At 30.1% G+C, this 17,509-nt stretch overlaps 1 protein-coding gene and 2 long non-coding RNA genes across 4 annotated transcripts in view; 2 read left to right on the forward strand and 1 right to left on the reverse strand.

Moving 5' to 3' along the window:
* LOC114324810 (uncharacterized) overlaps positions 1 to 17,509 on the forward strand; it is a 177,999-nt gene that overhangs the window by 30,214 nt on the left and 130,276 nt on the right. The gene's annotated exons all lie outside the window — the stretch shown is intronic.
* LOC126883044 (uncharacterized) lies at positions 4,307 to 5,652 on the forward strand. The gene is made up of 2 exons (XR_007697473.1): positions 4,307 to 4,623; positions 5,503 to 5,652. It is a non-coding gene; the product is annotated as an uncharacterized LOC126883044 (long non-coding RNA).
* On the reverse strand, positions 10,942 to 12,591 carry LOC126883043 (uncharacterized). The gene is made up of 2 exons (XR_007697472.1): positions 12,267 to 12,591; positions 10,942 to 11,397 (listed from the first exon to the last, which is right to left on the reverse strand). It is a non-coding gene; the product is annotated as an uncharacterized LOC126883043 (long non-coding RNA).

Raw genomic sequence — 17,509 nt, forward strand, 5'->3', positions numbered from 1 at the left:
CTGAGGTGGGGAGGTTACTTTAAAATCTTAAATAGGAGCCTCAAATTTTTATTGCAGATTTGGATTCTTTACGTAAAAATAAGCAACTTTTATTCGAAACATTTTTTCGAATTATGGATAGATGGCGCTATAATCGAAAAAACGATTGTTGGAAATGAAAAATTAAATTAAAAAATGGAAAGTCCCCACTAAAATGTAAAATTTTACTTAACTTTTTTTGGTTTTAGGACTTAATAATCACCACCCAATAGGTCCCCAAAGCGCTCGAGTGACTGCAAATTTAGCATACTTTCCTCCTCTACTATAATATAATTCGTATTGTTACACTTCTTTTTTTCTTCTTCTTCTTTTATGGCCTTTGGGAACTGCGCCATTTTAGCCTGCAGCACTTCTTAAAATGAACGCCTGGACCTCGATTTTTGACCCTTTGCTTCGTTATCGAACGTATTCGTTTCGTATCTGTTTAGTATACGAAGCGAATACGTTCGATAACGAAGCGAAGCGTCAAAAATCGAGGCCCTGGGCCTCGTATTCGCTTCGTATACTAAACAGGGCCTCGATGTTTGACCCTTCGCTTCTTTGAGCCTTTTAGTATACGAAGCGAATACGTTCGATAACGAAGCGAAGGGTCAAAAATCGAGGCCTTGACCATTCATACACCAAGACCATTACGAATCCAATCGAACAATCCAGGGTAGGGAAGGGAAAAAAACTTTTCGCGCCCCTGTCGTTCAGGGTGACTAACCAATTCTTTACAAATCAATTAATTCAACACCAACAATATTACAATACTTTATAATGTTACAACTCTAACATGTTTCTGCCGCGTATGTCATTATTGGTCTGATAAGAAAAGAAAAAGAAAGACTTTTTCTATGTAAGATCAATCTTACGGAACTGTTGTAACGGGTACCCGTTGTAACACTGCTCCCTCCTTTATAGTTATTCGCCTCGAATAGCTGACTTGACTACTTCTTCCTTTTCGTCAAGGGACTTTTTCTATGTGAGATCAATCTTACTGAACTGTTGTTACACTGCTCTCTCCTTTATAGATATTTGCCTCGAATAACTGGTCTCTCGGGGACTGGTTGAAGCCAACAGGGTGGATCTGTTTCATGGTATGGGGCTAATCTCTCGATATGATCTACCTTGGATTTACGTCTAGGTGAAAACTGTATGCGATAGATTAGATCGTTTATTTTCTGCAGTACGGTGTACGGGCCTTTCCAGTTTCGTTGAAGTTTCGGACAAAGTTCTTTCTTACGTGTGGGATTGTATAACCATACTGTGTCACCTCTTTCGAATGTTGTCCTAGTAGCATGCATAGCGAGCCTGGACGGCTTTATCACTTTGAACCTTCAATCTTTTACTAACAAATTCGTAGACTTTTTCCAATTTTTCTCTAAAGTTTTCAATGTACGTTACGGATGAAGGTTCTTCTTCGGTGGAAGGCAATCTTCCAAAAATAAGATCTTGAGGAAGCTTTATTTCTCTTCCGGTAATTATCATCGATGAAGAATAACCAGTTGCTTCATGTTCGGAACTTCTGTATGCTAACAGGAATTTAAAGTATCACAATATTTTTGATTATCAGCAACAAACATTGAAAGGTATTGACAAACAGTTCTACTATGTGTGTCGATCATTCCATCTAATTGTGGATGGAGAGGAGTAGTGCGAGTTTTCTTAATACCCAAGATTTTGATAAATTCGTACTATAATGCTGATTCAAGTGTAGTGTGCCTCACCATCTTGTACTATCACGAGCCACCCCTGGGCTAAAGTGGTTGATTTGGACTACGAACTACTGTTCCATCTATCGTATTCTCCAGATTTGGTCCTGTACGACTACTTGTTGTTTCCAAACTTAAAAAAGCAACTCATTTGTCAGGTAGAAATTTAATTCAAATGAGTTCTTCGCCGCCATGAAAGACTATTTTGCAGACCTCGAAAAAACGTATTTTTCTGGCGGGTTAAAGAGGTTAGAGCATTGCTGGGTCAAGTGTATCGACGTAAAAGGAAACAATATTTAAAAATAAATCGCCACTTTTCCAAAATTTTCGTTATTATTGTAGAGGCTAAGTACTTATCCCTAGTATTTTTTTTGTTTCATTAGCGAATTTAGTACCATTTAGTACACTACCAACCAACTACCACTTGGTTCTTACCAATTCTCATTTCCCTCTAGTAACCTTTTTTGGTCTCTATTTACCAGATCTTTGAAGTATTGTGCCCATCTATTTAATTTTTCTGTAGTTTTTGCTAGAAGTAAACCTTATTTGTTTCTGCAATACTTTATATCATTCTTTTTTAGTTTCACTGGAGTTCTTAACTTCCTGGTAGAAATTTTTTACCTCTTTGTTTATGTAGGCTTCTTCTATGTCTTCATATTGCTCTTCTAGCTGTTCTTCTATCTGCATATTATTTTAACTTCTCTTCTTCTAGCTACATAGTTTTCTATCGTATTTTCTGTGTTTCCTCTGTCTTTTTGTACTTTTACCCTAAAGTGGTGCCAAAATACTGTCTTATAAACCATATAATACATTTATGTTATTGTTTTGTTTATTTTACCCTATGATGCATTTTAGATACTTTGTTTGTTTTCTCAACATTGTTTGTAGTTGCATCACTGGAGATTTACTAGGATTTAAATTTAATTTTGTGTTGCATTATTAATTTGTTCATCTACATCTAGTTTTTGTTTGATCTAATTGGATTTTTTTTTCTACGAGCGTGCAAAAATGTCTACTTTCGCGCACGCATTTTAGTTTAGAAAGCTTTACTTTTCCGCACGCGTGTTACTTTTCCGCACGCGTGTTAATTTAGATATGTTAATATGGCCTTAAAGTAATTATAATACATGCAATAAACTAATATTTAGATATTATTTACTAATTTATGTCAAATATATCTTATTGTGTTCTTGTTTTAATGAAATTAACGCGACAATTCGATGAAATAAAATTATTTTGACATAATATTCGAAAGTCAAATCGGTAGACAATAACAGTCGTTTTGGATCATCGTCATGGAAACCAAGATCGTCGTCATGCTAACTAATTATATTGAAAGTTTGGTTTTGACAACCTTGTCAAAGAATTAATTTGTGTATGTATTTTCATATTAATTAAATTAATTAATTAAGATTTGGTAATTTTTTAAAGACTCTTAGAAAAAATATTGTTCCTAACTCTTGCAGAAAGTCTCTTAACCGCACTCGACTGCTTGCCGAACTCCCGCTTCGCGTCGTTCGGCAAACTGCAGTCGCGTGCGGAAAAGAATGACTTTCTGCACTTGTTAGGAAATAGTATATTGTGCAACAAGTGCAGAAAGGTACTAATTTCTCACGAGTTTGAAAAGTTGCGGTACGAGCGCAAGCGAGTGCCGCAATTCAAACGAGTGAGAAATTACCTTTCTGCACGTGTTTCACACTATACTTTTTCTACAAGCACAGTTTTTCCTAAAAATAAAAATCACAATTTCCAAACGACGATTAATTATAATAGTACCTATGTGATAAATTTTAAACTGTATTTAATTAATACCTACTAATCAATTTAACTTCCTTATACCTAAATAAATTGCACAGAAATCAGTTAAAAAATTAATGCACTGCCTTAATTTGTTTAAATTTAAACAATTATTACACATTATTGACATCATATTTATGCAGTCACGGATATACACAAAACCTACTTCATTCGACGTCTCTTGCACAGGTTGCTAAATCCTTATTGGTTATTTGATAATTATAAAATGTTTAATAAGAATAAAATTGTAAAATAAAACAGTTGTAACATCCATAATTTAGTTTCTATGCTATAGTTAAATATAATAATTGTCTTATAGGTTATATATTTGTCTAAAGTTTAACCACGGATGTAAACAGAATATAACGTTACTCAGAATGCGGTAGTCCACGGATGTAAACAGAATATAACGTTACTCAGAATGAGGTAGTCAACTGTGCAGAAAAGAACTTTGCGGCACAGAAACGTCACTTTGCGGCACAGAAACGTCACTTTTCTGCACACTAATGTCAAATATCTTATACTGTGAGAAAATATCAAGTTTGCTAACATAAAACCGTGCAGAAAAGTGCACTTTGAGTAGTGGTTGTAGAAAAATAACTATTTTGTGTAGTTGTGGAATAATGTTGTGTATAGGTAATGTATTTGCATATCTGTTATATAAAAAATAATTAATATGTTATATGCATATATTATATTGCCATAATTTGTTATTAGTATTGTATTGAAGATTACCCCTTTCATTTTGGTATAAATAGAAAGCTAGTGAATATTGGGATAAACCGTAATCGTACCCCCTCCTAACTGCCAAAGTGTCATGGCCGCCGTCGGGACCTATTGTGCTGACATTTACAATGTTTACATATAGAAAAGTTTGTTTTTTTCTGCTTATAATGCCGTTTTCTAAAGATAGTAGTGAACAAAATCGATTTGCTAACAATATTTAATATATTTTAAATGTGCTAAAATTGGATTCAACAGCAAAAGTCGCATAAATAACGAATTTGTTTACCTATTACAAATGGGGTTATGTGGTTGTAACTGTTTATTTTGGGAATAAAATGAAAATGATCAATTAAACGACTGGAAAACTGTAAGTATTACAATTAAAACATGTTTATCCTATCATAAGAGTTCACTTCATTTTAAGAAAGCTAATTATTATTATACAATAGACATTTATAAACTGCCATGTACTTTTAAGGTTACTTTTGATCTGTTTTCAAAGCTTATGATTAAATGTTACCTCTTTATTAATTAGATTTGCCAACAAAAGATGCATGGTTAAGGCCAAATGCAATTCCTTTGCTAAAGTCAAAAAAAAAGTACCAATACAGTTTAAAAAATTATTTTAAAAAGGTCTCTCAAAAGACATGAAAATATACAACAACTCAAAAAACTAGAGAATGTAAAGAAAGCCAGGTTATTGGAAATGGAATTCCTGTTTAATTGAAAGCCAGTAAACTATCCAAGACTTTTCAGAATCAAATGTGTCAACTTGTAAAACGATTCTTCTGACATTTTTAGTAAAAACCAGATTATCCTCAAGAAAAATTCTGTTTTAAGTGAAACTCAAAGTCATATATATAAATATAATTTTGTGAATGTGTCATCTTTGAATGAAACAAATTTTTTACCTAAACAAATAAATGTTTGGATCTAATTAAAAACAATGCTGAATCAAGTACAGTAGAAATACAATCCTTTGAACTTCTAAATGTGATTGTTAAAAGTGTCGAGATAGCTACTGCATAGGGATTCGAAAGGGATAGACTTGTTATGAACGCACTTGATCATGTACTTCTTACTGTTATAAAGTTGAAACAAAACTTATTTTATGCTTTTTTATCAGTCACTTTTAATTTTGTATCAACTTTACGTGGTACATCGTGCAAAAATTGCTAAAATGCAAACATTATATTTATTTTCTGTGTTACATTGGATACTATGATTGAATGTCTTCCTCTTTTAGATAGTGAAGTGAAGAACATCTTGAAGTTCCAATGATGTTTCAAGATGAGATAAATCGAAATAATGGTTGTATGTTAGAAGGACAGAGAATACGAAGAAATGTTATTGCTGCATACTTAGTGTAGTGAAATACAAACTTCAAACATTATAATATATTTTTTTATTTCAAACATTTCATATGATTATGAAAGAACATCTTCCTCTTTAAAACAATGAAGAAGTGAAAAACATAATAAAGTTCCAACGAAAATGATTCCAGATGAGGAAAATCGAAATAATGGTTGTATGTTACGTGTATAGAGAATACGAAGAAATGTTATTGCTGCAAACTTAGTGTAGTGAATTAAAAACTTATTGTCAAATACAAATCAATTTATTTCATACTTTTATAATATATAGTGGTACAATTTTATATGTGTTCAAATAAAAATATTAATAAATAAAATGCAATAAACACAAATCATGTATATCTTACAATGAATTACAAAATCAAAAATTAATTACAAAAATATCAAAATAAATCTAAAATATTAAAAAGTAACCCATAATTTTTATAGTACCTTCATACTTTGGTTGGTACTCTAATAATTTGGAAATCCATTAAAGTTTGTAGATGGAAATTGCAGGTATCTAAAAAATATATAAAGTAACTCAACAATCTCTTTTCAATTAGGGTTGCAGTTGATAAAGATGAATGACCCTTGCTCGGGAAATCAAATGTATCTAAAAAAAAATTAAGTAACAGCTTTCTAACAAAACAATCTTAAGGCTGTAGGACACTATGCATTTTCTTGTATCATTTCTAATATCGTTTCTTGTATACATTTTCTTGTATCATTTCTTGTACGTACATTTGTGCCCTGTATGACACTATGCAAGTTCTTGTATCGAAAACTGTATGAAATTTGGCACGTGATTGGTCGAAATTTTGTTTGTCACCCTGTCACGTTACTTATGGTAGTACTGTGTCTACAGCTGATTTTAAGGATTTTATAAAATTTATAAACTTTTAAAAACAAATATTTTAATGTTATAATAACTAGAATTTTTACGTTGACTGTTGATTATTTGTGTTTTTTATTTTGTTTTGATATTTGTGCTAAAATATTTGCATTATAATTATCTTCAGTTTGATCCAAATTGGAACTATTGTATTTTCCTCTATTAAAAAATTATGCAATATGAAACCCAAAGTTATTCTAAATATATGGTTATTAGTAGAACAGTAGTCCATACCAAACGGTATATTAAGTATCAATAAAATATTTATAAATAATACCTACAAAACACAAATAAATTCATCAAGACATAAATCATATGATCTCATTTTCAGCCGCCATTATGACATTTAGAAGTTTTACCAGCAGGTTTTACGTTTTTGCTCTTTGCGCAGAAATTGTCGCAGTTATTGTACAAGAATCTGTGCCTGACACAAATTCTTGTATCGTTTCTGATATCGTTTCTTGTATCTGTGTATGACACTATACATTTTTTTGACATATCAGAAACGATATTAGAAATGATACAAGAAAATGCATAGTGTCATACAGCCTTTAGCACTAAACGGAAACAAAGATACTGGTAAGTATTAAAACATTTTTTGAAAAATCTTTCTGAAAGTGAAAATAAAGACTACTCTCTATGGGAACAACTAAAACTGGGTATGCTTTACAAAAAAATGTATCCAGAACAAACTTCTTCTCTATAAGGCAATACTACTACAAGTTTGGATGTACAGGATTTAATTCTGGGGAACTGCCAGTAACACAAATATGCAAAGACTACAAAGATTCCAATCCAAAGTCTTTCATGATGTCCGATTTTTTTAGTACCACTACCAAATATCACGCTAAACTTAAAATTCTTACAATGAAGATAGCTAAAGCTTGAGTACACATAGATAGATCCAACCAAATAAATAAAAACAATTAATGTATGTAAAATGTATGTTAGTCTTCTTCCACTTGCAGAAGATATTTTCAGTTGTTTGTGCCACTGTGAACTTAAGATCTCTAATATTAACCGATGATAAATTTATGAAAACTGATTTTAAATATTAAAAACTTTCAGAGATATTTCAATTTTCGAAACATCTTATAAGAGTGAAAAATATTCAGAGACACCTTACAGCCATAAACCAGTAAAACTAAAATATTTAATGTTTTTGTATAAATTAATATTAATATTTATGAACTTTTTAAATATATCTTTAAAAATTTTATGATAAAATGTTTTTGAGTAAAGGCAAGATTTTTTTTGTATGGTAATAGAAAAGATTAATATTTGAAATCATATACAGCATCACATTTTATAAATTATAATCTTTTTATTATAAAAATAGTAATACAGTGTGTCTACGGATGGGGTGCCCAAGAGGAAAAACTTTTTTATTTTCAATTTTAGCGAAAAATGTCATTCTTGATAAAAAGTTTTGCTTGTTCTAAAACCCCATAAAATGAACTAAAATTCAAGTTTTTCAAATCCTGCTTATTTTTATAGCCAATTTTATGTAAATCCCTATAAATTTTTGCACTAAGTTCGAAATTGTAACAATAATAACTTGGGAGAACAACCCTTTCACTTCTCTGGATTACGAAGCCAGACTTTGTCGTTCTCCTTGAATCATCCAATTATTTATTAATTAAATAATTATTAATACAACAATTTTAATAATGAAATTTATCACAAGATAAATTCTTTATTGATAGCTTAACATTGTCAAAAAAATTGACCATTCGCAAATTATTTATCGAAATTGATAGTTACTAAGCTACATTGTGGCTTGGCAACACTAGATTATTGTTAAGATTTCAAACTTAGTGCAAAAATTTACATAAAATAGGGATTTGCATAAAATTGGCTACAAAATTAAGCAGGATTTAAAAAACTTGAATTTTATTTCGTTTTATGGGGTTTTAGAACAAGCAAAACTTTTTATCAATAATGACATTTTTCGCTAAAATTGAAAATAAAAAAGTTTTTCCTCTTGGGCACCCCAACCGTGGACACACTGTATATAATTATAATACTAAAATCACAATAAAGATGCACTAGAAAGAAACAAACACAAGACATGATGAATGTTATGAGGAGCACTCACAAATCATGATTTACAAAGTTTATACATTGTAAATCATGATTCGGGAGTGCTATTTGTATCATTCAACATGTCTTGGGTTGTTTATTTCTGGTGCATCTTTATTGTCAGTTTAGTATAAGAGAATTACAAGTTTTATGTTAAATCTTCTGAATCAAATTTTTGTTAGGTATCATGTCACTCTTACTAATTTTATCCCATAAACACTTTGAAATAATACATTTTTTAGTTCCATGACTGTTATCAATTGTTGGATATCATATATTGGCTACCATATTCGCTATTGTGGCTTTATTGACAGCAGCTCTAACTAATGATGATGGAGTCGATTTTCCATACTATGGTCTTAGATTGTTCAGCTATGATTGTGAGATTCTACCAGAACCACATTTACCTTGGATCTTTCTCTGAATTATCAAATGCAAAAGTTTATATTTTTTAGGGTGTTTCATACCTAAGTATTATTGACCTAAGTATTCCAGCTTGTGGCTCTTTAGTCAAATGGAAATTATTATATGAAACTCTACAAGAACACATTCATATTATAATCAATTAAGTATATTAATTTTAATCACAAATGTTTATTGGTTGAGAGAGTGACTTTTTTACTTATGCTCAATCAAATATTTTTACTATTTTCTGTTAGTTTTTTAATAGTTATTTATGATATAAATGTTAAAAGTACACATTTAAGGCACGCATGTGAAAGTCTGCAATTCACATGAGTGCCTTAAAAATGTACTTTTTAACACACATATCATACAATATTTTTTCTGCAAACGTAATTACAGAATAATATCTACAAAAACTTTTTTCTACAACCGTGTTAAAAATTCAATTTTTAGCACTCCATAAGAGCATTAAAAATGCTACTTTAAGGCACAAGTGCTTTAAAATTTTTATGGCACTGCAATTCGTATTGACCGTATAGACAATTTTGATGTAATGTCACAAAAATATAAAAATGGAATGTCAGTCAAGTTCAAGTAAAAGTTTTTGTAGATATTGTCCTGTAATTACGTTTGTAGAAAAAATATTGTATGATATGCGTGTTAAAAAGTACATTTTTAAGGCAAACTTTCACATGCGTGCCTTAAACGTGTACTTTTAACACTTATATCATAAATAACTACCTATTACTTGAACTGACATTCCATTTTTATATTTTTTTGACATTACATCAAAATTGCCTATACAGTCTATATACAGTAGCGTTTTTAACGCTTGTATAGAGTGCTGAAAGTTGCATTTTAACACGGTTGTAGAAAAAATAAATTTTATGTATATTTTATCTAAAAAAGTATTTAAGCACTTAAATATTTTTTCAAAAATAGAATATTTTTATGAACTTCTTTAATTCTTTTTTATTTTAACTTTAATGCAATCTGTTATCATTATAACAATATGACAGATATAAAAAATGACACAGTGGGAACTACACTCGGGGGTGAGAACTCTTTACATATTTATATTAATTTAGTCTACATTTACCATATTTCTGACTTTTTTACAAATTAGTAACTACTATCTACTTCCCAGTGGTGTAGAGATCTGTAACTTTTCTTAACCCTCTAGTGCCCTAGTTTGCCTCAAGGCGGACCATAATAAAAATTTCCATCCTTACTATTTAAGTATTTTATAGCTGCAATACCGAAACCAGCCTCTGGACTAGATCAGATAAGCATCCAGCTTTTAAAAGTTTGGGTGATCAGACAGATTTTTACCCTATAATTTTCAGTTTAGCATGATATTTGGTAGTGGTACTAAAAACATCGGACATCATAAAAGACTTCGGATTAGAATCTTAATAGTTTTTGCATATTTGTATTACTGGCAGTTCCCCAGATTTAAATCCTGTACATCCAGACTTGTCGTAGTATTGCCTTATAGAGAAGAAATTTGTTCTGGATACATTTTTTTGTAAAGCATGCCCAGTTTTAGTTGTTCCCATAGAGAGTAGTCTTTATTTTCACTTTCAGAAAGATTTTTCAAAAAATGTTTTAATACTTACCAGTATCTTTGTTTCCGTTTAGTGCTAAGATTGTTTTGTTAGAAAGCTGTTACTTAATTTTTTTTATATACATTTGATTTCCTGAGCAAGGGTCATCTTTATCAACTGCTACCCTAATTAAAAAGAGATTGTTGAGTTACTTTATATTATTATATTTTTTAGATACCTGCAATTTCCATCTACAAACTTTAATGGATCTCCAAATTATTAGAGTACCAACCAAAGTATGTAGGTACTATAAAAATTATATGTAACTTTTTAATATTTTAGATTTATTTTGATATTTTTGTAATTAATTTTTGATTTTGTAATTCATTGTAAGATATACATGATTTGTGTTTATTGTATTTTATTTATTAATATTTTTATTTGAACACATATAAAATTATATCACTATATATTATAAAAGTATGAAATAAATTGATTTGTATTTGACAATAAGTTTTTAATTCACTACACTAAGTTTGCAGCAATAACATTTCTTCGTATTCTCTATACACTTAACATACAACCATTATTTCGATTTTCCTCATCTGGAATCATTTTCGTTGGAACTTTATTATGTTCTTCACTTCTTCATTGTTTTAAAAAGAAAGATGTTCTTTCATAATCATATGAAATGTTTGAAATCAAAAAATATATTATAATGTTTGAAGTTTGTATTTCACTACACTAAATATGCAGCAATAACATTTCTTCATATTCTCTGTCCTTCTAACATACAATTATTTCGATTTACCTCATCTTGAAACATCATTGGAACTTCAAGATGTTCTTCACTTCACTATCTAAAAGAGGAAGACATTCAATCATACTATCCAATGTAACACAGAAAATAAATATAATGTTTGCATTTTTAGCAATTTTTGCACGATGTACCACGTAAAGTTGATACACCATTAAAAGTGACTGATAAAAAAGCATAAAATAAGTTTTGTTTCAACTTTATAACAGTAAGAAGTACATGATCAAGTGCGTTCATAACAAGTCTATCCCTTTCGAATCCCTATGCACTAGCTATTTCGACACTTTCAACAATCACATTTAGAAGTTCAAAGGATTGTATTTCTGTAACTGTACTTGATTCAGCATTGTTTTTAATTAGATCCATACATTTAATTGTTTAGGTAAAAAAATTGTTTCATTCAAAGATGACACATTCACAAATATGACTTTGAGTCTCACTTAAACAGAATTTTTCTTGAGGATAATCTGGTTTTTACTAAAAATGTCAGAAGAATCGTTTTTACAAGTTGACACATTTGATTCTGAAAAGTCTTGGATAGTTTACTGGCTTTCAATTAAACAGGAATTCCATTTCCAATAACCTGGCTTTCTTTACATTCTCTAGTTTTTTGAGTTGTTGTATATTTTCATGTCTTTTGAGAGACCTTTTTAAAATAATTTTTTTAACTGTATTGGTACTTTTTTTATGACTTTAGCAAAGGAATTGCATTTGGCCTTAATCATGCATCTTTTGTTGGCAAATCTAATTAATAAAGAGGTAACATTTAATCATAAGCTTTGAAAACCGATCAAAAGTAACCTTAAAAGTACATGGCAGTTTATAAATGTCTATTGTATAATAATAATTAGCTTTCTTAAAATGAAGTGAACTCTTTTGATAGGATAAACATGTTTTAATTGTAATACTTACAGTTTTCCAGTCGTTTAATTGATCATTTTCATTTTATTCCCAAAATAAACAGTTACAACCACATAACCCCATTTGTAATAGGTGAACAAATTCGTTATTTATATGTTATTTATGCGACTTTTGCTGTTGAATCCAATTTTAGCACATTTAAAATATATTAAATATTGTTAGCAAATCGATTTTGTTCACTAATATCTTTAGAAAACGGCATTATAAGCAGAAAAAAAACAAACTTTTCTATATGTAAACATTGTAAATGTCAGCACAATAGGTCCCGACGGCGGCCATGACACTTTGGCAGTTAGGAGGGGGTACGATTACGGTTTATCCCAATACCCATGTGATTAGATTAAAAATAGCAAAGTAAACGTGACAATATCGTACATTGCAAATTAGGGAGTAGACTTACCGAGTGAAAACGAATACTTTCTTTACGTAGCTAAATTTGAGAAATCAACTCATAGAAAATTGTACAGTAAAATATATACCTATACTTATATCTACTTATACCTATACATAGTAGTATGCAATAAAAATTATCAAACAAAATAACATATATATTTTGAATAACAGTTTAGGATCTATGAAACAAAAGTTCTGTTTCTTTTAACGTTTTAGTATCTAGTATTTCTTCTAAATAAGCATCCCAGTGAAGTATATTATTCACTTATACATCATTGAATATGTAATCGACCACTTAAAAATAATAAATGAAATAATAAGACTCATTTTGAAATAAATTTCGAAGGAGTTATTAAAGCGTCATAAAAAAAGCAACATTTTAGTTATTTTCCAGTAAAGGAACTTTGCAGTGAAAATAAAAAGCAAAATAGTTTTGTGGAATTTACTTTTTCAATATCTTTGAAACATTAATAATAATAATTAGGGCGTCGAGTTTAGTAGGCCCATGGCTTGATTAGGTAATACTTCTACTCCATCCCTTCTTGTCCATTGCATTCATCCTTAAATTTGTGACGTTAAGTCTTTTTAGATCATCTTCTATTTCAGTTAGTCCATTTTCCACCTATTGTTCTTGACAGTAGCATTTTAGGTACTCTACCCTTTGACATCCTCTTTATGTCTCCTAGCCATCTTAGTCGTTGGCTTCTTATTACCCCTAGCGTGAGCCGTCAAAATAGCTCGGTCAAAACAGCCCCGTCAAAATAGCCCGCAAACAAAATAGCCCCGACAAAATAGATCGCACACAAAATAGCCCCGGTCAAAACAGCCCCGGCTAAAATAGCCCCGGCTAAAACAGTCTCTTATAAACAATTACATAATTATTTATACAAGGTGTCCAAAACTTTTTTTTAAATTTAAATTATTTGACAAAAAGGAAGAATGTATTTAATTTATTTAATTTAAAATGCATTTTACTGTTGCCCGAAAACAGAAAAAAATGTTTATATAATAAATTAACATTGATTTTCGCTTAACTTAAATGTTCAAACTTCCAAGAGGCAGGAAAGACAGGACTTTATTTAATGTGGTTAAGATAAACATCTGAATAGAGGATAATTACCATTTCCGAAAAAATGTATTTTTAAGGAATTATTCCATGATGAATTCTTAAGGGAGCTTTTTTTCATGATGAATTCTTAAGGGAGCTTTTTTTCGGGGCTATTTTGTCGGCGGGCTATTATTCCGCGGCTATTTTGTCCGCAGGCTATTTTGTCGGAGCTATTTTGTGTGCGGGATATTATGTCGGGGCTATTTTGTCGGAGCTTTTTTGACGGGGCTATTTTGACGGGGTACCTACTCCTAGTATGATGGCTATAATTATTTTAGATCTCTATTGGTTTTTCTGATCCAAACCCCGTTCTCCATTTTTTCTCCAAATATTTTCCTTATAATTATTTTCCTTATTAACACTTTTAGTTACCATATCTGCACCATATTATGGTGTTTTATATATAATATCCATGTCTCTAATGCATAAGTTACTTACTATAAGACTAATAACCGTTCGATATATTCTTAATTTATAACCTCTTGATATTATGCATTTATTTCTTAGTAACCTATTTAATGCATAACCACACTTGTTCGCTTTCATTAGAATATTTTAGATAGCTTCTTGTATTTACATAGTTTTCGTGTTATAATTGTTCATAGATATTCGAACTTCATAACGTTCTCAAATATATATTATCTATTATTATTATTATTTGTTTGTACTGCTAAATAATTTCCCCTTATATTATTGGTCTGTGCACTTCATGTATTTTGTTTTGAATGTCATTAATATAATATAATCCTTTTTTAATGGCTTTTCCTTCTAGTCGTATTTCTTTAGTTATCCGCACCACTTTCTGTTTTTATTTAAATTAATTTATTTATCTATCTAATTTTTTTATTTATATTGGCTTCCCGCTTCACGTTTTCCAAGAGGAGACTAAAGACAAAGATGAAAGTGGGTCTCCTTGCCTTACTGCTTCATTTACGATATACTGCTACATTTTCTGTTAATTGTCTGATATATTTCATTATTTACTTTTACTTGGTTTTCTGTTCTTTCTAGTGTTAGTTTTATACTATTAGTTGTCTTTCTATTTTATTTGCTAGCTTTTTTTAATCATCTTTGCTCATTTTGCCGGTCGGTCTTTTTCTCGATTTCAGTTTCATATTATCCTTACATCTGAACATCATCATATACATGGACATTTACGTGCCCATGTAGGTACATCTTTAAACACTACTGTATCTCATATATTACACAGAAGGTCTCCTAGACACCTCCTTTTTAATACGCCATATCCAAGTTTCTCTGGATATATCATTAAGTGTATTTAGATATAAGGAACCTACAGTTATACGAGTAAAACAAGTCTCAGCAATCCTTTTGATTTGTGTAATAGGGATCGAATCCATATCATTTGGCACAAAACTGAACCTCTGAAATGACTAGCTCTAGATACTAGTGCTCTCTCTCTCTCTAATGGCGCTGCAGCCCAAATAAGCTACGAGTCTTGGCCATTAGAGCTGTATTACAGTTTACTTCTTTTATTTCCTGATCAGTCGGTTCCTTTATTTCCGACGCATAAGTATCGTGTACAAATTATGTTAATATCTGGCGTACTTCAGATCACCTACCTCTTTCTGTGAGTTGAGTAGCTTCTCAAAATACTCAGTCCATCTTTCTAATTTTACTGGATGTTGCCTATCACAGCTTCTTTATTTTATGAGTAGCAAGTATTCTTTCGACTATGCACTTTACTTTTTTTAATCTCTCATATAAGTCTCTGTCCTTATTAATCATGTTGTAATCTTCCATGATTGGACTTTTTTCTTTTTCTTAGTATACAGGGTGTTTCATTGGGAAAGTAACATACGTTAACTGTAGAAAGAGGACAGTTAGGCAGTCTCAAAAATACCATGCTTAATGGGTCTTACTCCATTAATAACAAAGATACTGGGTGTTTTATCTATTTTGCCATTTTCTTATTTGGTTCATAACTTTTTAACCACACTATATATTTATTTTATATTTGGCAGGCAAATTCCCTTTAAGGTGTACAATAAATTAATTTATTTACAATTGTAAAAAATCCAGGCCCGGATTAAAAAAGATTAGAAAAATGTTCCGACCCAAAAACAACACCCTGTACATTAAATTTTTTTAAAATGGATTTTTCAGTTGAAAAGAGGATGAAAAACTAAATTTAGTGGTATACTTTGAATTTTCGGCAAAATGATTTTTCTGGTCAAATTTTGAATTTGAATTCTGAAATTATGTAAATTGCGAGAGCTCTAAGTAGAAAAAATTTAAATACAGCTTACAACTTGTTAACCGCACTGTACATTTATTTTTTGTTTAACACGCGAGTATTCTTTTAGGTGTCCAATCAATTAATTTATTTAAAATTATAAAAAATCCAGGTCCGCACTAAAAAATATTGTAAAAATGTTCCGACCCTAAAAAACACCCTGTATATTATTTTTTTTTAAATGGAATTTGCATTTGAAAAGGGGATAAAAACTAAATATAGTGGTATACTTTGAATTTTCGGCAAAATGATTTTTCTGGTAAAATTTAGAATTTGAATTCTGAAATTATGTCAATTGCGAGAGCTCTAAGTAGAAAAAAAATTAAAATGCGACTTAATTTTAATTAATACCATTATTTAATCTAAATTGGAAAAATGTTAACATTTCAGTGTTTTTTTTTATTATGTGTGAAAAATAGTTTATGGCGAATATTCATCTTTACAAAATGAATAAATAATAAAGGTTTAATAAAGAATACATCACTTTAAACAAAAAAGTATCTAAAAATTATAACAAAACAGCGAAAATTTGCAGCATAATAACTATTCAAAACTAAAGTACTTATTCAAAATTACCACCATCAAACATTATTGTTATGTGTGCAAATGTTAATATTTTACAAATAATAGTATTAATTAAAATGAAGTCATATTTTAATTTATTTTACTTTGAGCTTAGCAATTCACATAATTTCAGAATTTAAATTCAAAATTTTACCAGAAGAATCATTTTGCCGAAAATTCAAAGTATACCACTAAATTTAGTTTTTCATCCTCTTCTCAAATGCAAATTCCATTGTGAAAAAATCTAATATACAGGGTGTTTTTTTTGGGTCGGAACATTTATACAATATTTTTTAGTCCGGACCTGGAGTTTTTATAATTGTAAATAAATTAATTTATTGGACACCTAAAAGAATATTCGCGTATTAAATGTAAAATCAATATACAGTCCGGTTGACAAGTTGTAAGCTGTATTTAAATTTTTTTTTACTTCGAGCTCTCGCAATTCACATAATTTCAGAATTCAAATTCAAGATTTGACCAGAAAAATCATTTTGCCGAAAATTCAAAGTATACCACTAAATTTAGTTTTTCATCCTCTTTTCAACTGAAAAATCCATTTTAAAAAAATTCAATGTACAGGGTGTTGTTTTTGGGTCGGAATATTTTTCCAATATTTTTTAATCCGAACCTGGATTTTTTACAATTTTAAATAAATTAATTTATTGTAAACCTTAAATGATATTTGCGTGCCAAATATAAAATAAATGTACAGTGTGGTTAAAAAGTTATGAACCAATCAAAAAAATGGCAAAATAGATAAAACACCCAGTATCTTTGTTATTAATGGAGTAAGACGCATTAAGTATGGTATTTTTGAGACCGCCTAAGTGTCCTCTTTCTACAGTTAACGTATGTTACTTTCCCAATGAAACACCCTGTATTTTCTTGTTTTTGGAGTATTTGGTATAT

This window comes from Diabrotica virgifera, chromosome 4 (assembly GCF_917563875.1).
Source record: "Diabrotica virgifera virgifera chromosome 4, PGI_DIABVI_V3a".
Classification (NCBI taxonomy): Eukaryota; Metazoa; Arthropoda; class Insecta; order Coleoptera; family Chrysomelidae; genus Diabrotica; species Diabrotica virgifera.